We start from the raw sequence: 18,832 nt of genomic DNA, 5'->3' as shown, positions 1-18,832 counted from the left end.
TTTTCAGTGCCGTTGTAACTTTGAATGGTCACTAAATGAACTGTTGTAAGTCAAGGACTATTTGTAGTATTCTGTGCCAGCTTTTCTCAATGGCATTAAGGGAATAAATTGTTATAGGTGGAGGTGATGGTGTTCTTGCTTTTCCAGCACAGGTTTGGGAAGAAACTAAATAAGAGTTTACTTTCACAGGTATAGCTATCTTCTGTATTCTTTTACAATTCATGCAAAAGTGGCTTCTACATTAAGTTTACATTATAAGATAATAGTAGTATCTCATACAGTAATACTGTGTTTGCTTAGTCATGGCAGTAATTAGTAGAATCTCATAACACTTCTGTAACATACTGTATGCATAAAACACATATTATCTATTTGTTGTTGAATTGAGAAATAACAACAGAAGAGGTTAATGCCTGTTCTTTGAAGCCTGGTGAGCAGATACAAGATTATGTAGTATTCCCTAATCTTTGTGTCATATATTCTGTCTCATGTATTCCAGCACTTATTCTCCCCCGTTTCCACAAATTAGGTGCAACAGTCTGAAGAAGACCAGCCCTCACATTTGCTCCCACATGTGTACTGTCATGTTCAGACTTTCTCATGGAGACTAGAAGAATGTGGTAGGGTAGAATGTTAATGGAAGGATAGAGCAGAGGATTAGTGTACAGACTCGTTCAATTTTTTTCATATAATTTGTACATCTGAATAGAATTATTTCATAACCAGATCTCTAGGTCATGTTTTTTATACTAGCATTGTTCATTGCTTTTCCTATAATTATTTCAGTGCTTGCTTCATATGTAAGATGTGATGCTTGCTTTGTTTTGGGAGTTTTGCAGCTTTATTCTTTTTTTTTTCTTTTTAAAGATGAATATTCTGCTTTAGGAGCTGTACAATGGAATAATATAAAGCTCCCAAAGAAATTGCTTATCTGAAAAGCAGAATTTATGATAACAACTCCATGTTGCTGTAAATATTTATTAAATGGTTTATGCAGAAATATAAACAACACTATGTAAACTGAAATTAGTTCTTTTGAATGTTTTTCAAAGAAACATATTCTTTCCTGGAGGTATAGAAGAACTGATAAACTTGAGACAACTATCTGTCCCAAATTTCCATGTTGCATCTTACAGAGAGGAATTAAATTCCTTTAATTTCTTGATTCAGAAACTCCCCTATTACAGAACCTAAGTGGGAGTGGGCATGCTCAACATTGTAGCACGTTCCCTGATTGCAAAAAAGCAAGTGATAGCTATAAGAGGAAATGGAATGGAGTAGTTATAAACATACTGGTGAAAAAGATCCATCCATGTAAAATGGTAAAGAAATTCAGCTCAGGATGAAGAACAGGGACCTTTGATTTTTGTGGTTTTCATCTCCCCTGAAAGCAGAGGTGAAATGCTGCTGGCTCTATCTGGCTTGCGGGAGCTGGTAACGCTGGTGGTGGGTAGTTTGGAAAGCTGGTAGTGCCAGCGGTGGGAGGCTCCGCCCCCCCTAAACCGGGACAATGTCACATCCATTTTGACCATCTGCACATGTGCAGAAGGCTTTACGCATGCACAGATGACGGTGCACGTGGTGCATGCACATCAGCAAGCCAGTAGGAAAGGTAAGTACATTTCACCTCTGCCTGAAAGGTATTTATTAAGAGCATAGCATAAATGAACTACAGTACTAAATGTTATTATAGTCCTCCTTAACTGTATTATACAGAGCTGTGGTGGCGCAGTGGCTAGAATGCAGTACTGCAGGCTACTTCCGCTGACTGCCAGCTGCCAGCAGTTCGGCAGTTCAATTCTCACCAGTTCAAGGTTGACTCAGCCTTCCATCCCTCTGAGGTCGGTAAAATGAGGAATCAGATTGTTGGGGGCAATATGCTGACTCTGTAAACCGCTCAGAGAGGGCTGTAAAGCACGTGAAGCGGTATATAAGTCTAAGTGCTATTGTTATTTATTAGATTTTTATCCCACCTTTATTACTTTATAAGAGCCTTGGTAGGACAGGGGTTTAAGGCACCCTGTTATTAAGCTTATTAAGACCAGCTGCCTGCAATTACTGCAGGGTTCGAATCTCGCCAAGGCTCAAGGTTGACTCAGCCTTCCATCCTTTCTAAGGTAGGTGAAATGAGGACCCAGTTTGAGGGGGCAATAAGCTGACTTTGTATAAATATACAAAAGGATGAAGGCTATTGCTGAGCACATTGTAAGCCGCCCTGAGTCTCCGGAGAAGGGCGGCATATAAATCAAATTAAAAAAATAAATAAATAAAAAAAAATAAGTAACTCAAGGCAGCAAATATACATAATGCTTCCTTTTCCACCTGTTGGACTGAGAGAGAGTAGGTGACTCACTAAAGTAATTTCTAATTGTGGAACTATCCTGGTTATTACAAGAAGTCCTTAACTTACAACTATTCATTTGATGACTGTTCAAAGTTACAATGAAAAAAGTGATTTATGACCATTTCCCACACTTCTGACTGTTGCAGCATCCTTGTGTTCACATGCTCAAAATTCGGACACTTGGCAATGAGCATGTATTTGTGATGGATGCAGTATCCTAGGTCATGAGATCGCCTTTTGTGACTTGACAGATAAAGCCAATGGGGAAGCCAGATTCACTTAACAACCATATTGCTAACTTAACTAACTGCAGTGATTCACTGAACAACTATGGCAAGAAAGGTCATAAAATCGGACAAAATTCACTTAACTGTCTTGCTTGGCAATGGAAAGTTTAGGATCAATTGTGATTTTTAAGTCGAGAACTACTTGTATTAACCACAAACCTACTGTCTCCTGTTAATTTGCTATTCCAGGTTCACTTTAAAATGTGATTTGCATTTAAATACAATCCACATTAATCCAATGACAAAATAGAATTATATGATTAAAACAAGCATGTTAACAATTCCTTCCTTCCTGCTTGCTTTCTTGTGTGACTGCCTTCCTAGGAAAGAACAATCCACGGAGAATAATGAAGTAAATCCCAGTGGAAACTGTCTACCTAAAGATTATGTGATTTGCCTAGAAAAACAGAATTTAAACCTACCAAGCTTTAGGGGCCAAATTCTGCACAATATTGAAACAAATAGAAACAAATGGATGGATAATAAAGAAGCTGTTAACAAAGGTATGGATAACATATACTGACATACTTGTGTTTGATCTTAATGCAGATATTCATATAAACAAAATTTTATATTTTTTTTAAAAAAAATTGAGATAATTTGAGATGAAGGCAGTGCCAATAAAAATTTATGCTGCCTCTCCATACTGTGGTTTATAAAATGAGGAACAACCTCCACTGAAAATTCATGACTCTACAGAAATGGATACTTTCTTCTTCTTCCTTCTTTCTTCTTTTCTGAGTGCAAAATTCCTCCTTCATTTTCTTAATAATTTGGGGGAGTAACATGTTGTCCAATAACTGCAAAGGTCAGACAGTAAATACTGTGGGTAGAGCTGTAATGATCAGATTCTCAAAGCAGAAATCAATTTTTAAAGGTGTACCAACCAATTCAAAACAGAAAGCCAAGCAAACACAAATTAAAATTACTTACTACTGAGCCATAAACTTCCTGAGAGTAGCTGGACACTAAGTAAGTGTGATACAATATTGGAAGAAAAATAAACTGTATTCAGGGGTGATAGAGGTGATAGAGATGAAGGCAGTGTACTATTGTACTACAAGTCCCAATCTTGTGACACATGAAAAAAGCAGAACTTGCATTGCAAAGTTTGATTCAGTTTGATTGGACAGCCATTTGTCCAGAATGATATAGGTCTCCTGCTCGAGCAGGGGGTTGGACTAGAAAACCTCCAAGGTCCCTTCCATCTCTGTTAGTCTGTTCTGTTCTGACTCTGCATATGCCATTTGGTTGAAATCATTGGATCTCTTGAGGATGCCTTGGTTGAGTATGCTCTAACTTGGTGCAGAGGAGCACAGAGATTACACCTTGGAGAAAGTATAATGAGACAGTTAGCAAAACATCATCTTAGCCCAAGAAAACAAAAAAAATATGTGAGAGAAAACACTTAAAGTAGACTCCTTGGCTCACTTTAGTATAAAAAGTAGGGAAAGGAAAATGCTATCAGGTTTTAAGTTTCTCTATCAATAAAATAAAAGTTGTGAGAATTAAATGAGGAAATTTTTCTATGAGTGTCAGTCATGAGTATTGAGAAATAAACATAAGCAAAATGTTTTCTTTTTTAAAAATGACTAAAATAAGCATAGGTAACCTTTTAAATATCCCAAATTATTCCACTCACAAAGAATTGATTATGGAGAGAGAGAAAGTGGCCCTGGTCGTAGTCCCAGTTGGTGCCTAGGACATAGAATAAGATGAATGTACAAATTTAATGTATATTCAGGTGGAAAAATTGCTATGGATATGTAGCTCCAAAATAAGGGTTCTGATAAAAAACCAAATTGACAGGGAAAATTAAAAGAGCAAATTCTTCTTACACCTTTGAGATTACTCAAACCATTATATTAAAAGTTCCCCTGGATATACCATATCACATACCAGGAAAAACACCACTAAGCCCAAGAAGTAAGAATAGTTAATAAGCATTATCAAGGAAGATTCTAGAAGGAACAAAGGCTTCATCTGGAAATAGGTCTTTTCTAAAAAAAGAACAAAAAATAACACTATATAGTCCCATACAAGAGATGCAGGCAAGGAAAAAGAGCCACCCACAAGTAGCATGTTGCCAGGATCAAAATGCTGAAAGAATTCTTGGCGTCAGCTTTTTCACTGCAGAAATCCTATGCCTGACATGAAATTTTCCAGAAAGGAGAGTGGGGAGGTTAAACAATTAGTGGTATAAAGAAGTGGTATTATAGTGACAAACTGAACAGTCTAAAAAGGTTGTCCATTCTTATGTCTATACCTGCATCCTATTTCTCCTTTCTAAATGGGAGCTCTGTGCTATCACTTGGTTTTCTGCGTATACAAAAAGACACTAACATGAGAAAAATGTACAACCTAGATAGGGAACTTGTAAGAACAAATCCAATGAAAAAATTGAACTTTAGGAAAATTCACAAGTGCTGCATAATATATTATTTTAACAGTCTTTCTTCCTATAAGCTTAGGGTTTTTAAAAAACTTTTTAACACTGTTTGAACATTTATTTTTCAGGAGAACCGCTAGATAAGGAAAGCAACAAGGCTAAAAAGCAAGTTACAGTTAAATCTAAAGGACAGCAAGGAAAACCTCAGAAAACAACAAAGGAAAAATCCCAGGTTTCTAGCCCAAAGGATTACTGTACTGCAGCACAAAATCCCTCAACTTGCCGTTGTCAACTTTGTATCAGCAAAGCATTTGAACCAATGGAGGTCAGCTTCATAGTTTACAATGCAAATTCATCAGAATTATCACAACCACAGCAGGATACTGATGTCATGGATGTCACGGAATCATATGGTATGAAAAGCTCTCTTGTACAATTGTTGACTTTGTAGAATCATTCTTTTTGCCATGCAAAATGTATCAAGGTGTCTTTGGTTATCTATAAATAGACTTCATTATGAATTCAGGTAAAGGGGGAAAAAACTCTTGTTTATTCATACCCATAGGTTTTTTTTTTACCCATAGTTCTAGAAAGCTATAGATGAAATAGATTTACAAACCAGAAAATCTATATGATGCAAATGAAAATACATAATACTATAATAAATGCAGAATTTTACTTCTGCAATATTTTTCTTAAAAAATATGTAAAGATATACCTGCAAAATTCAAACAAACTCCAAGTGCCTGTGTCTTCCAAGCATTAGAAATTCAATAGAAATTTCTGTTAACAGGGTATGGGATATTTTTCCTTTGTAGATGCCTATTGCTTCATGATGAATCCAGTTGAAACTTCCACTTCACCAAATTCTCTTTGCATTTTTTCCCTGCTGTCAGAGCCGTTCCATACATGAATTACCACATTTGACAAATCCTATCTTGCTCCATCAAATTAAATAATTTTTATTAATAATTATGCAAATTTTCTGTTGCTGAATGTTCACTTGTAAATTTGAGGTGATGTGGAAATCTTTGTCTACCATCTGTAACTTCCAACAGAGAATTCATCTTTCTAAACATTCCATCACTGAATTCCAGATGTGTTATATTTTCATGTCTTGATTAGGTCAACTAATTGAGATTATGTGTTCAGCTAGTGTTTCATTAATGGGGATCACTGTAACAAAATGAAGTGGCTTATTCTAATTATAGCTTTATAAATTCTAATAAAATGTAGATTTTAAGCATAAATCATCTCTGGATATACATGCATATTTTAGTCTTGATCAGTATAATAGCTGTTATAATTTACATCTAGCTGTCTGCATATTGCTAATACATTAGTATCTTTTTGCTGAATTACTTTAAAATTCCTTTGTAAAATTGTCCTGATACATTTTATAAATATAAGCTTACAATTTTTTTTAAATAAAAAATTGACCTTCATTTTTTTCTAATATGAGACAGCATTACTTTTCATACAAAATGACTTAATTGAATATTCCTTTCTATGCATTATTTTCTAGAGGAACTAGTAGATAATGAAAGTTCTTGGAGGAAAGCAACATGTCAGAATATAGATGAAAGTGTGCAAGAAATGAGAAACATGGTTCCCAAAACGAAGGTTCTGCATCCTGATGAAAGTGATGATGTCATCATTGAGGAATTTATGCCAAATGATCCAGAGCCCCCCAAAACTACTAAACCACCTGATGATGTTACTCCAATGGATTGTCAGCAACTACCTAATCTTGGATTTTTACGGACAAATTTAACCAAAAGTGACCTGGAAATTTTTTCACTGTGGAATGGTAATCTGCTGCTTCATGGATAATACCTGGGGAAACCGGGATAATTGAAATGTATTAGCAAGAAAAAAGTACATACAAAAACCAGAAATCAGGAAATATCACAATAAATATACACTTTGTGTATGAACTTTACAAAATCTTAAGTAGGACAATTGGATTTCAACTGCAAAAATGAGAAATAGTGAGAAAACTACACATCTTATTTATTTATTTATTTATTTATTTATTTTTGATTGATTGATTGATTGATTGATTGATTCGATTTATATGCCGCCCTTCTCCAGAGACTCATTATTATTATCATAATTATTTTAGGATTTGTTTTCTAAATGGTAAAGTACTGAAAAAGTTACTGTAAACTTGTGTCACATGCTGGCCCGTTTAGCGAAGGGGGAAAAAAGTCGTGATACGTCACGTGATGACAATGTGACTGCGTGAGTTTGACACTCATGCTGTAAGGCATCAGTTTTGTTACTTTTCCCTTTGAAATGGGCAAATGTGAGAATGCAAACAGCAAGAACAAGAACCAATGAGCAAGTCATGAAAAAGGAAGCATTTCTACCGATAGGTCACTTTAGAGTTCCTAGACTGAATATAGACACTAGGTAGTATTTCAGAATACTAAAATACTATTCTTTAAAGCATTAGTAAGGTGGATATCTCCCCCAGTTAAGCCCAGTTTTGGGGGAATTATAGCCTATTTTGCATGGCAGTTTTAAACTGTTTGTGTCCTTACTGAAACCAGCTGGAAATCAAGACACGTTTTTAAAAATGGCAGATTCCAATTTATTTTATTTTTTTACTTGGCAATGAAGCTAGCCAGGGCCTCTGTCAGGATGGCAGTTATCATTAGCCTCTGAGTCTAATTGGCAGATTCCTTTATTTAAAAAAAAAAAAAACTGGTAGAAATGTTGGCAGTTTCATCTGTTTAAAACACACCCACAATTTCATAAAACAAAAAGAAAACCTAGCCTTTCATTGGTCCACCAGTGAAAAAAGGAGGAGGAAGGGAGGCTTTCAGAAGGGGGTAAAAATCCCAGCCACTTGGTACGAAACAGGTAAAAAGGGGAGCCCTCCAGTCAAATACCCAGGGCCAAGTGGAGCTGAGGCATCTGCCTATGATTAAGTGAACTGAAGTTGGCAATCTACAAAGCACTGTTTGTGCTGGCATACATCACAAAGTGCTACTTTTGATGTACAGCAAGAAAATATAGGTGGAAGTTGCCTTCATGGTGACCTGGGGGTGAGTTGAAGACAACATCATGTGTGTGCCCCTCCTTAAGAAACCATCAGAGGACCATTCTTGTGCCAGGAGAACAGGACATGTGGATGATCTTTATATACATGCCTTTTTCTTGTCAATGCCATATGACTTGCCATGTTTCCATCCAGAATACTTTTTTTTCAATCTTCAGGCCTAGCATATGCCATTCCTAGAAAATCCAATAATAACTATAAGCAATGCTTCTTGTTTCCAAGATAAAGCAGTGTCAAAAAGGTGCTGCCATCTTCCAAAAATTCTATGACTTATTCATAAAATACTAGATTTTCTACAGGGAGAAATATATTAGAAAGATGCATATAATCAGAAACCTCGTTACTTCATGGAGAAGCTCTGATTAGCACATGTAAACTGAGAAAAAAAATGTGAAACTAAAAATGTGGGGGGGGAAACCAATGAGCCTATCATGTGACCATCTATATATAATTTTCATAGCACTTGGGAATCATAGTTTTTTAAAATCAAAATTGCATCTGCAGTGAAATTCACAACACATTCTATGTGCTTTTACAAATATTGCTGGCCCTAGAATGGTAATTATTTCAAGATGTTACTTTCTCTCTCTACAGAAGAAGTTATGAGACGTGCAGCTGATCAGCAGAAAAAAAAATTGACCGACACAACCGTACAAGTGGCAGCGCAATTGGTGCAAAATGAACAGTGTCAAGGAAGTGGAAAAGCTCCTGCTCAAAATCCTGAAACATTCATCTTACAAGTAATCTCCGTTGATTCTCCTTCTGCAACATGCCAAGATCACACGTCATGTCAGCAGGGCGTTGCCAGTACTCCCGCCCCCACCAATGCTCCTGTACCAGCATCAAATGTCTCTCAAGCAAATGAAGCAAATCCGTGTGGAGCTGCAGCTGTATCTGTCACATCCCTGAGTTATGGGGTCTTTAAAATCCCTTAGTAACTTGTTCACTTGCAGAGTCGGATTGCTCTGTCTTCAAGCAGAATAGGCACCCATATCACGTACAAGGCCAGTTGACGCAAATAAATAGATCTTTTGCCTGCTGGTGGTTCAATTTTCAATGCAGAAAATGTTCATGTGGGAACTTAAAAACCAAGCAGTTGTTTTAGTGAGGTACAGGGCATGTATGAAGTCCAAAGTAATTCCAATTTATTTTCAAAGTATGCATAGCCTTATTATTTTATTTTAATATAATGTGGGGGAGGGGTACCATGAGAACTGTCATGGACACCGTGGCAACTATAGATCACATTGCTGATTTTTTTGTTTGTTTGTTTAGTAACATGGAGCCACTATTGTTTGGTTAACAGAACACAATATTAAAAATCCTCATCAATATTTGTGAACATTGCTATGAAGAACAAAGTCCCTCTGAGCTGAGTACAACTTAGTTCTAAGTAAATGGTGCCACAGCTCTCCCAATTTTCATATCTTGTTTTATTTAACTTTGCTTGACTTCTTAGTTTTCTTGGAGATTTAAACAGCTTTCTGAATTTAAAATCTAAATAGAAAAATATTAGTTGGTTAGGTGCCATTGAGTCATGCTTGACTTCTGGCAACAGCTTTGTGTACAGTAATATACTTGTAGCTCTTCCAAGGAGGTCCCGTATTAATTTTTCTACCTGCTCCCACTAGATAGCAGCAAAGATATAATTTCTTGTGGCATTTGTTTTCAACTAGATCTGTGATGATGAACCTATGGCACACGTGCCAGAGGTGGCATGCAGTGCCCTCACTGTGGGCACACGAGCCATCACCCCAGTTCAGCTTTGCCACACATGTGCATGCGCCTCCCACCGGCCAGCTGGTCTTCAGGTCTCTGCTGTGCATGCATGAGGGGAGGGGTGCATGTGGGGAGGCTGTACGCGCATGGGTGTCGAGTGGGGTGCGTGCATGCGGAGCTGCATGCGGGGGGCGCGCACATGTGGGGGGGTGAGGTGCATGCCTCACACATTGCATTGGTGGGGTTTGGGCACATGCATGCGCTCTGGGAACTCAGTCCGGAAAAGGTTAGCCATCACTGAACTAGATCAACCCCTAGAATATTTATTTTTATTTTATTTTATTTTATTTTGAATTTGTATACCGCCCTTCTCCCTGAGGACTCAGGGCGGTGAACAGCCAAGTAAAAACATCAAGTACAAATATTAAAATACAGTTAAAATATACATATATAAATTTGGCCCCATTAATTAAAAACAATAAACAAAACACTTAAAAACACTTAAAAAATTAGGCCAGCCCGGCTTGCTGGAAAAGGAAGGTTTTAAGGGCACGGCGGAAGGCACCGAGGTCTTGGATTCTCCTTATCTCTGGAGGCAATTGATTCCAGAGGGTAGGTGCCCCCACAGAGAAGGCCCTCCCCCTGGGGGTCACCAGCCTGCACTGTTTGGCTGATGGCACCCCGAGGAGGCCCTCTCTGCACAGGTCGATGGGAGATCGTTGGTGGCAGCAGGCGGTCTCGAAGATAGCTAGGCCCTATGCCATGGAGCGCTTTAAAGGTGATAACCAACACCTTGAAGCGCACCCGGAAGACCACTGGGAGCCAGTGCAGCTCGCGTAGGAGCGGTGTTACATGGGAGCGCCAGGTTGCTCCCGTCACTACCCGCGCTGCTGCATTCTGGACCAGTTGGAGCCTCCGGGTGCTCCTCAAGGGGAGCCCCATGTAGAGAGCGTTGCAGTAGTCAAGGCGAGAGCTACCATAGCTGAGCAGCAAAAATTCTGCAGCAAAAGTATACAGTAGTAAAATTCTGTCTTTTTTGCCACCTAATGGCCAACTAGGCCAGACATGGTTATCCTTACACAATGCCTAGAAATTGTAGTTGCATTCTAAAATTAAATGCTATTGTTACAAATGTTTTCTTTAAAGGTAGTATTTTCCTATTACCTTGCACAAATTTACGGAGTACTTCCAGTGTTAAGATAAAAAATCATATCTAGGATGCTCAACAAGTTATTTAAAGGCACAATGAGTATATCATGCCTCTGTGCGTGGTTTTCATGAATCTTAATGAATCAAATACCTTTTTGTAGTCAATGAAAGCCATGCACAGAGGCATGATGTACTCACTGTGCCTTTCAATGACTTGCTGAGCAATCTGGATATGATCCATTGAGCTGTAACCACTTCTGAATCCTGCCTGGTCCTTTGGCTGGGCATCATTTAATGTTTTCAATGTTCTTTTTGCTATTATCTCGGTGAAAGCCTTGTAGATGACTTTAAAGGCTTATTGGGGGACAGTTCTTTCAATCTTCTTGGGCCCTTTTCTTGTGTATAAGAATCACTTCAGCACTTTTCTATACATCGGGTATTTTTTCTTCTCTGAGGCACCTTGAATAGTTTGCTGGTATCTTGTGTAAACTGACCATCTGCTTTCAGCATTTCAACCGTAACACAGTCATTTCCGGAAGTTTTGCCATTTCTCATTGATTTTATGGCACTTGATACTTCCTCTACTAGGATGTCTGACATTTCCTCTTTCATGGATGTTGTTACTGTTGAGTGGTCTTGATCTTTGTATAGCTCTCAATAGAATTTTCCAATTATTTCCAATATTTCCTGTCTTGTTCTACACCTACAGCCATCTTCATGTTTGCATTTTCCTTGATTAATTCCTTTGTTTTCTTCAATTGCCTTTTTCACAAGCTTCATGTTAAATGGATATATTTCTTCTTGGATATGTTTTCTTATGATCTTGCAAAGTTCAAGGTACTCCAGTTCATTAGTAAAATTTATAGTATTCTTCATGAGTACATCATGCCTCTGAGCTTGGTTTTATTTTTTATTTGAAAACAATTTTTTATTTTAAAACAAAGGCGAAGCATAAAACCATCATCATTCCAAACAATTACAGACAGTGTATCGATCGGTTAACATCCTTTTGTGCTCAATCCCATCTTCACAATATCCATATATGACCAAAGCTTATTTTTCATATTTTTTATAAAAAAATTTTCACAAATTTTATCTTAACTTCCACTTCATATTACATATTTCATCTCCATATTTTATTATCTATTCATTGATAAAACAAATCCCATATCAAATAATATTGTTTATCTTCCTGTTCTCTTATTTCAAATGTCAATTTACTCATTTCAGCACAGTCCATCATTTTCTTAATGACTTCTTCATCAGTAGGTTTCTTCTCTCCTTTCCAGTTTTTAGCAAATACAATTCTAACTGCTGTTAAAACATTCCCGATTAAATATTGCAACTCTCTATCATATGTCTCTGGTAAGATCCCTAATAAAAATATCTCTGGTTTAAAGTCAATATGTCTCTTTATCATTTTTTCCAACCACGTGTGTATCTTAGTCCAATAGCTTCTACGCATGTCCACCACATATGGTAGTATGATCCTGGAGTCTGATGACACTTCCAACATTTCTCTGATTTATTCTTGAACATTCTGGCTATCCTCGTCGGGGGTAAATACCACCTGTAAAACATCTTATACAAATTCTCCTTATATGCTGTAGACATTGTCATTTTATAGTTATGCGACCACAATTTTTGCCATTTCTCTAAATCAATACCATGACCAAAGTTTTTCCCACAGAGCTTGGTTTTAATTGACTATTTTCCTTGTATGATGTGGCCATTTTCAGTTTCCAATTTCTCTCCAAAAGCTTTTATTTATTTATTTATTTTTATTTAATTTGTATACCGCCCTTCTCCAACAGGACTCAGGGCGGTGAACAGCAACAGTAAAACACAACATATAAAATTTAAAAGCAGTTTAAAAGACATTAAATAATTTTGGCCATCAATTTAAAACAACCCAGTTAAAACCAATTACAAATTAAAACCGCATGGATGGGATCAAGCCAGCCCGGCTAAATGAAATAGATGTGTTTTCAAGGCCCAACGAAAAGTCCGGAGGTCTGGTATCGTGCGTATCTCTGGGGGTAGGTCATTCCAGAGGGCAGGTGCCTCCACAGAGAAGGCTCTCCCCCTGGTGGTCGCCAGCCAACATTGTCTGGCCGACGGTACCCTGAGGAGGCCCTCTCTGTGCGAGCGAACTGGCCGGTGGGAGGCTATTGGCGGCAGAAGGCGGTCTCGTAGACCGCCTTTTGCCATTTATCCAAATCGATATTATATCCAAAATGTTTAACCCATACTATCATCGTCTCTTTAACGTGTTCTTCTTCCATTTTATAATTTAATAAATAATTGTAGAGTATCCTTATCAATATGTCATCAGTCCCCACTAATATCTTGTAAAACGTTTTTAGTTCTTTATAAAAATAACATGTTTTCACATCTTTCACATAACACATTTGTATCTGCAGATACGACCACCACTCTAATTCCACCCCTTAGTCTTTTAATTCTAATCTGGTTTTCAATTCACCATTCTCATTTAATATATCCTTATAAGAAACAACTTTTTCCATATTTATAAGATTTGGGTGTATTAATGCTTCTAAGGTGGAGAGTCAGACTGGTATTTCCCTATAGTTTTGTTGTATAATTTTGTCCTGCACTGATAACAATGTGTTTCTTACATAATGTCTTTGGAAATATTGATGTACTGTATTTCTCCCGTACCAGAGAAACGCATGCCACCCCAGTTGAAGGTCATGACCCTCCAATAATAATAGTCTTCTATTCCTCAAAGTTATCCATTCTTTCACCCATGTGAGTGCAGCTGCTTGGTAATACAATTCCCAGTCAGGCAGACCAAAACCTCCTTTCCCCTTTGACTCTTGCAGTAGTTTCAGTTTTATTCTGTTTTTTTGCTTGCCAAATGAATTTCAAGATTATTTTATTCAATTCCTCAAAATCTTTTTTTTCTCTAGTATTATTGGTATTGTTTGGAATAAAAAAAGTATCTTCGGCAGTGTGTTCATCTTTATTGCAGCTATTCTACCCATCATTGACAGTTGCAAGCTTTTCCATCTTTCTATATCCAGTTTAATTTGATGCATTAATTTTGTATAGTTGTCCTCTTTGATTGTTACATATCTTATTGTTAGATTCCTATGAATTTCACTTTTTTCACTATCTGGATATTAATTTTCTTTATTAATTCATCCCTCTGTTTATTTGTAAGATTTTAAACTATCATTTTGTTTTTTTCCTTATTTATTTTTAGTCCAGCAACCAATCCATATTCCTCTAATTTCTCTATGAGTCTCAGGCCTGATTCTAATGGTTCCTCTAAGATGAAAACTAAATTGTCAGCAAAAGCTTGTAATTGGTACTTTTCTGTTTTGATTTCCATTCCTTTGATTTGCTCATCTTGTCTAATGTTTCTAGTTAGTACTTCCAGTGTTAAGATAAATAATCATATCCAGGTTGCTCAGCAAGTCATTGAAAGGCACAATGAGTACATCATGCCTCTGTGCATGGTTTTCATTGACTACAAAAAGGCATTTGATTCATTATCTTAACAATGAATCAAATGCCTTTTGTAGTCAATGAAAGCCATGCACAGAGGCATGATGTACTCATTGTGCCTTTCAATGACTTGCTGAGCAACCTGGATATGATCCATTGAGCTGTAACCACTTCTGAATCCTGCCTGCTCCTTTGGCTGGGCATCATTTAATGTTTTCAATGTTCTTTTTGCTATTATCTCGGTGAAAGCCTCGTAGATGACTTTAAAGGCTTATTGGGGGACAGTTCTTTCAATCTTCTTGGGCCCTTTTCTTGTGTATAAGAATCACTTCAGCATTTTTCCATGCATTGGGTACTTTTTCTTCTCTGAGGCATCTCGAGTAGTTTGCCTGTATCTTTTGTAGACTTACCATCTGCTTTCAGCATTTCAACCACACAGTCATTTCCGGAAGCCATTTCTCATTGATTTTATGCAGGGGTGAAATCTAAAATTTGTTACTACCGGTTCTGAGGGCGTGGCTTGGTGGGAGGGGGGGTAATGTGACTGGGTGGGCGTGGCCAACTTTTTTAAAAAAAACTTTTAAAAGCATTTTTTTTTACAACCTCTTCAGCCGAAGAAGTTGAAGAAAAAAATGCTTTTAGAAGCTTCTGACAATCCCAGCTGAGCCAAGCGATCATCAGAGGGTTTTTTTTACTTTTAAAAGCATTTTTTCAGCCAACAAGGTTGTAGAAAAAATGCTTTTAAAAGTAAAAAAAAACAGCCTCTGATGATCTCGTGGCTCAGCTGGGCATTGGGGGGGGCGCACAGGGATGTTTGCTACCGGTTCTCCGAATCACCCGCCTCCATCGCTACCAGATCGGGCGATCCGGTCCAAACCAGGAGCATTTCACCCCTGATTTTATGGCACTTGACACTTCCTCTACTAGGATGCCTGACATTTCCTCTTTCATGGGTGTTGTTACTGTTGAGTGATCTTGATCTTTGTATAGTTCTCAATAGAATTTTCCAATTATTTCCAACATTTCCTGTCTTGTTCTACACCTACAGCCATCTTCATGTCTTAATGCAAAAACCTTTTTTCTTATATTTATATGTATTTCTTGTATTGCTTGATTAATTCCTTTGTTTTCTTCAATTGCTTTTTTCACAAGCTTCATGTTAAATGGACATGTTTCTTCTTTAGCAGCTTATCACTCTTTATTTTCATTTTTTTGTGACATTTTTATCATTTTCATATGCTCTTTTTGACAGTCTATCTTCACTTTAGCTTGTACCATTCTACGGTCACTTCCAACATTAAAGCCATTGATGACAGTTTAATTGCAAAATATGGTTTTATCACTTGACATGATGTAGTCAATTTCGCTTGTGTACCCAGATGGACTCTTTCATGTCCATTTTCTGCTAGTCTTTTGCTTGTAAAATGAGTTCATGATATAAAAGTTCCTGTCTTTCGACAAAATATACTAGTCTGTTGCTTCTATTGCCATTTTTCTTTGTCTTGAAGATGGGCCACATTATCGTAAAACTCTTCAATCTCATCATCACTACAGATTATATTGGCGCATAAACTTGGATGATTTGAAGCATGTATTGTTTGTTCGATTGAATGATACATTGGGTAACACTGTCTAATATACTTTCATATTTTATTAGAGTCTTTCAGCTTTTGGTGGATGAGAAAACCAACCCCACCACACTGTCTATCCTCAGTACGGCTAGTGTAGAGTAGATGCCCAGTCCTATCAAGTTCGGCTAAATTTTCAATTTTTTGACGTGCTTCACATAATCCAATGATATCCCAATGAACACTGTTGAGTTCAATCAGCAGTTCTTCTAGTCGAGCATCCATTCTCATTGTTTAGATGTTGAGCATTCCTATATTCAAAGTCCAAAGGCAGCCTGATTTAGCCAGAGATTCTTAGCACCCTCTGCCTTTAGGCAGGTCTTTCTGCTGCCATAGGTAGTTGCCCTAGGGCCGTTTTTGAGGTTGTATTGACATGTTGAAGGAATAGACTATAATCTGCCATGATGGCCTGCCACCGATCACATCTACAGGTTGGCAGATGTGATTGGTGTTAGTCTGGGGTATCCATCATGGCCTGTTTGCTTGGGTGACCCTTCTGGACATATACATGTCTGACAACATAGCCCACAGTTTCATGTACCTGCAGAAGCCCCTTCGCCTCATCAAGCCCCCAATCATAGAATGGGCCTCTCCTTTTACCAACATATAAATACACATATAAATATATACACCGGAGATCTTAATATTAAGTAGTTTTGGACTGAAATTGTCATCAGATAATTACTACCCCATTATGATATGCAGTGGTCTTTTAAATATTATACTCAATTTTGGATAAAATAATTAACCTGGAAATATTCCCTGTGTTATATATGTGTACACTTTTGAGAGCAGGCAATAGAATTTCATTTTTAATGTGTACCAGAGAGTCCACAGAAAAAATGACAATAAAGGTTATGTTATTTAAATATGATTAGTTTTCTGTTTAAACCAGCAGGCTTTACTCCGTTCTAACTATACTGAAATGTACTCTGAAATTCATGTTTTTCTCACCTCGCATTTCAAGTTCCTCTTAATCTTAAATATATCTCTGTATACTCATACCAGTTATTCATACTTTTAAACATGACTGTGATTATTATAGTTTGGGAAAATAGCACTAAGTAATTGTGAATAAACAATATTTGTTCATATTACTGTCCTTTTAATGTTTATTCAATGACATTCTTTATAGTCCTTATTAGTATAAGAAAAACTCTTTTTATATAATTTTGGCTTCAGTTTATTAACAGAATTATTAATAAACAAAGACTGACATTAAACTAGGACTGCACTCTTGATTATCACACAACAACTTTAAAAAAATAACATTTTTGAGCATCGGTTCTATGTTTAATATATGTACCTCAGCTAAAGAATTTCTCAATTTGTTAGTAATCGAAGTACATTTCGTATTTTTGCAGTGGGATAGGGCCAGTGGTGGGTTCTAACCAGCTTTACTATCGGTTCTCTTTGTGCACGCGCTTCACGCGCGATCACCTCTTTGGTCACTTGCTTCGCAATAAAATATAATAAAATAGATTATAATAACACCATCCCCAATAATTTCTACAAAGTAACAACCAGTAAATAGATGTGGCAGTATTTTATAACTCAAAAGTCATCTCTGGTGTGATGGCCAGTGTACAAGTTTAATCAAGAAGCCAAAGCTGATTAGAAAAGTTGTTCCTGAAGTTACTCCAGGGTCAAACCATCTAGGGCTTTTAAAGGTAAAAAAACAGCATTTTGAATTGCCAATAGAAAAGAATATTTGTAGCTCAGTTGAGCTGGTGCTCTCTGAACTTCATTGCTTTGTTGTTGTTTTTGCAGACATTTTACTACCTGATTAATAACATCAACAATGCTAGGATTACTTGGATAATGAAACTTCTGCAATAATAATATATACTAGAGGAAGAAATAAAAAATGTATAAAGTAGCTGGCATAATTAATGATTAAATCTAAGTTTAACTTTGTCTCATTTTCTCTGTGTTAATTACACTTGTCCAAGTTAGAATCATTTTGGTATGTTGTTCACTTATTTTAAACATTTTTAAGACCCACTTCTATAACTGGGAGATGCCACCATGTTTTTCTTTTCGCATTGTTTTAAACCGGTGCAATGTTTAAATGTGGCTTGGGAGAAAGGGAAGTCAATGCAATAGAGAGAAGATGGGAACGCAGAGTCCTGAAATTAAGGAATTTGTGCAATGACAACAGATGCGCCCTAACTGCTCGGTGGCCCTCTTTGCTGTGAAATCTGGGTTACCGGAGAGTGGTCCAACCCGTCTCCAGGGAGAACAGGCGATTTCCTCAACTGCGTCTGATGTTATGTCCATCCTGGAGAAGCCGCCTTCGTCCAGTGGCGGTCAGCCTCCCTGCTTTCCCGGCGTGCTACCAGAGGGCGCTGCAGCAGCAGCAACACGGGGGGGGCGGGGGGGACAAGGAAAGCCGGAGGAAAACCAAGGCCGGTCCCTTTTTCTTACTGGGGGGACAGGACTGCAGAGGCCGCCCACTGATGTCGAGACCAGGTCGTCGTTCTTAAAAGAGCTCGTGCTCCCGTGTCGCCAGCCCCGTCAGCATCCCTTCGGCGCCGCAGGCAGTGCGCAAGTCCGACGCGGAGGCTCCGAGGGAAGAGGCGGCACGGATTCGGGAAGGGCGTCCAATCTAAGCGGCGTCCGCGCCTGTCTCCGCAGGGCAAGGGGAGGTTCGTGCCCACTTGGGGAATTAAGCTTTCTGCTGTTGTCTAGCGGGATGCTTCATTTGATTTATATTCTCGCGCTTTTCTCCTTCTCCGCAATTCAAGCCGTTTTCTCTATGGCGGTTTGCTTCCA

Source organism: Pituophis catenifer, unplaced genomic scaffold (genome assembly GCF_029215685.1).
Source record: "Pituophis catenifer annectens isolate HBS135680 unplaced genomic scaffold, rPitCat1.0.hap2 SCAF_1, whole genome shotgun sequence".
Taxonomy (NCBI): Eukaryota; Metazoa; Chordata; class Lepidosauria; order Squamata; family Colubridae; genus Pituophis; species Pituophis catenifer.
This window is presented reverse-complemented; position numbering follows the sequence as displayed.